The following is a 3,115-nucleotide window of genomic DNA, read 5'->3' on the forward strand; positions in this document are numbered from 1 at the left end:
CGAAAGGACGCGCCACGCCGCCCCCCCCCACCGCCGCACACGGAGAGGCGGGCGGGCGGACGCGCGCACCCAACGACGCTTCCTCTTCCCGCCGGCGAACGGGGCCCCCGCCGTGCCGCGAGGCGCCCACGCAAGTGGGCGGGAGGGAAGGCCAAAGCCCCAAGCCCGGCAAGGCGGCCCGAAACGCGACAGACGCGCGAGCGCGCGGAGACGGCCCCTCGGGGAGAGGGGGGGGGCGAGGAACGGCCAGGGACGACGCCCGGCCGAGCATCCGGGTGGGACGGCGCCGACGGCGACCCGACGGCACGCGCGCGCCGTTTCGGGCCCCCCTTGCCTAGGACGACGCCCACCCGGGGCGCGGCGGAGAAACAGGGGAGAAGGCAGGAGCGGGACGAGGGCAGGCGGGGCCCGACGGCCCGGGACGATACCCTTCCTCTCCACGCCGGCGCCTCCGCGGCGGCGCACGCGCGGCAGCACGGCCCGGTACCGCCGCGGTACCCACCCGCAGACAGCCGCCCGCGCGCACACGCGGGGCGCCGGGGGGCAGGCCCGCGCCTAGCACCCCAAACACCGCTCGCGCGGCTTCCCCACCGCCGCGCCGGGCCCGACCGACCCGACGAGCCCTGGGGGGGGCAGCCCCCCCCCCCCGCAGGCGGGAACGAGCTCCGCGAACCGGGCGAACCGGGAGAGCGGGGAGCTTTGGGGCGCTCCCCGAGTCTCCATTTAGGGGGACGAAGGCCCTCGCCCAAGGCGGACCTGCGAGGCAACCCCCCAGCCGCGCCAGCTGCGGACCGACGCCGCCTCGCTACCCCGGCCCCCCACCTCTCCCACGCGAGAGGGAGGGGCGGGCGGAACGAGGACGGGGCGGCCGGCCAGAGCCGGCGATTGATCGTCACGCGACGCTCAGACAGGCGTAGCCCCGGGAGGAACCCGGGGCCGCAAGTGCGTTCGAAGTGTCGATGATCAATGTGTCCTGCAATTCACATTAATTCTCGCAGCTAGCTGCGTTCTTCATCGACGCACGAGCCGAGTGATCCACCGCTAAGAGTTGTCTCTTTCGGCACCGCCCCGCGCGCGCGGGACGGACACACCGGGGGGGCACGCTCCACGACGAGCGGCCGCCCCCTTTTTTTCTTTGTCCTCTGACGACGGGCCCCGACCGACGCGCGCCCGCCTCTCGCCGGGCCCGACCGCCCCTCCGCCCGCGCGGAAAGGGGGGGCGCGCAACGGCGATGCGGCGCGACGACGGAAGGAAGCCTCTCGCCTCGCCTGACCGTACGAGCAACACAACGCAGGAGAGGAGGGAAAGGGGAGGGCAACGGAGAAAACTCCGAAAGGCGAGGGCTGGGGCGGGGAGCGCGCGCTCCCACCACACGCACCCCGCGCGCTTCGGAGGCGGACCAGGCGCGCGGGCTCGGCCCGGCCAACGCACGGAGGAGCAGCGGCGCGCCCCGACCGCGCCCCGACCTGCATACGCCCCCGCCTCGCGCCCGGGGACTCGGCGGGCTGCTGCTGCCGCCGACGGCCCGCACACGCGCGGCAACGCGCCTCTCGGGCACCGCACTACGGCAGCTCGCTTTTTCCCTGCGGCTCAACCCCGCCGGCAGCTCGGCAGGCCCCACACCGCACACCTCCGGAGGCGACAAAACCGCCCGAGCCCGAGACGGCGACGCACCGGCTCGGGGCCCGCCGGACGGCGCTCGCAGCCGCGAAGCCGCGACCGCCCTCCCGGAACCGCCGACACCACCGGCTTCTCGCCCCGACCCCGTCCCAAGCAGGCGCGCGCCACGCCGGAAGGCGACGAGCCCCGGACGGGGGTGGGGGTGTCGGGGGGCGCCGTCCTCTCTCCCCCGTCTCCACGCGGAGAACGAGGCCCGGACGCCTCCTTACCCCCAAAACCCCCGCCGACGGGAGGCACGCCACCTCCGCCGGGCGCGGCCGAGGAGGGCGGCGTGGAAGCGGCGGGCAGGGTCCAGGCCGGGACGGTCGAGGCCGGCGGCGGGCACCTTCCGGCCGACCGATTGGACACGGGGGGCCGAGCGGTGACGGCACCGCCGCTGGGCGGGGGGGCTTGCCGACCTTGGGCGACGGCAGAAGCCCGAGCGCTCGCCGGGGCGGAGAGAGGGCTCGCCGAGGAGCGCAGCGCGGCCACGGAGGCACGGCGACACGGCGGCCGCCGACGCAGCGCAGACGCGCCGCCCCCCCCCGAGCGGAGGAGACGGCGCTCCCACGCCGGGGACGCCCCTTAGACGCGAGACGGGCACACAGCAAGGACGGCTTGCGGCCTAACACACGCCGCGGTCTCTCCGCGCGAGACCGGACCGCGGAGGGGGGGCGGCAGCGGGACACCTCCCCGGCACGGCTGCCCGCTGGGGGAAGGCGGGGAACGAGCACGGTATGGGTCGGTCGAGGCAGCGCCCGGCGGGTGGGGAGGGGAGGAAGGGGGTTGGGGAGAAGCCTTTCCGGGAGCGGACTCCCACGGCACGGCCTTCCACCATACACCACCGCCACCGCACCACCGCCACGCCACCAGCGGAGGCGCCACCGCCGGCTCAAAACTACACCGCTTCCCCCGGGGTCGCATCGAGCCGCCCGCGTCTTTAAACCGCCGCCCGGCCGCGCAGCCTTCGACCCCCGGGGCTCGCCGAGGGAGGGCTGCGCAGAAACGCGGACGCTAGGTACCTGGCCCTGGGGTGAGGGAAACGACCTGCAGGGCCCCGCGGCGGTGCCTCCCCCGCTGCCACCATCGGGGGAGCGTCCGCCCGCGGGGGCGCGCCCGACGTCCGCCGCCAACACCTCGTCCTTCCTTACCCGGGGGGCCGGGGTTTCCCTCAGTGACCCGGCGCTGCGCCCGAGAGGAGACACGTGGCTGGGGCCGCCCGCTCGCGCGGGGACGCGGCCCGGCGAGGGGGGGAGACACGCCTCGCGCCTCGCCCACCGACGGCGCGGCTCACCCCCTCCACCCGCTCGCGGCTCCCCCCCCCCCTCCCTCCCGTAGGCACCGAGGTGCGGGGGAGAGAAGGAAGAGGTGGGGGGTGGGGCGGGTATGGGGGAAAGCCGCCACCGCTGCGCTCCGCGCACCGTTATATCCCGGAACGCCCGGAGGACGGCTCTT

At 76.1% G+C, this 3,115-nt stretch overlaps 1 non-coding gene across 1 annotated transcript; it reads right to left on the reverse strand.

Moving 5' to 3' along the window:
- Nucleotides 1-897: 897 nt before the first annotated feature.
- On the reverse strand, nt 898-1,050 carry LOC129783566 (5.8S ribosomal RNA). The gene has a single exon (XR_008745346.1). It is a non-coding gene; the product is annotated as a 5.8S ribosomal RNA (ribosomal RNA).
- Nucleotides 1,051-3,115: the final 2,065 nt, after the last annotated feature.

This window comes from Falco peregrinus, unplaced genomic scaffold (genome assembly GCF_023634155.1).
Source record: "Falco peregrinus isolate bFalPer1 unplaced genomic scaffold, bFalPer1.pri scaffold_52, whole genome shotgun sequence".
Lineage (NCBI taxonomy): Eukaryota > Metazoa > Chordata > Aves > Falconiformes > Falconidae > Falco > Falco peregrinus.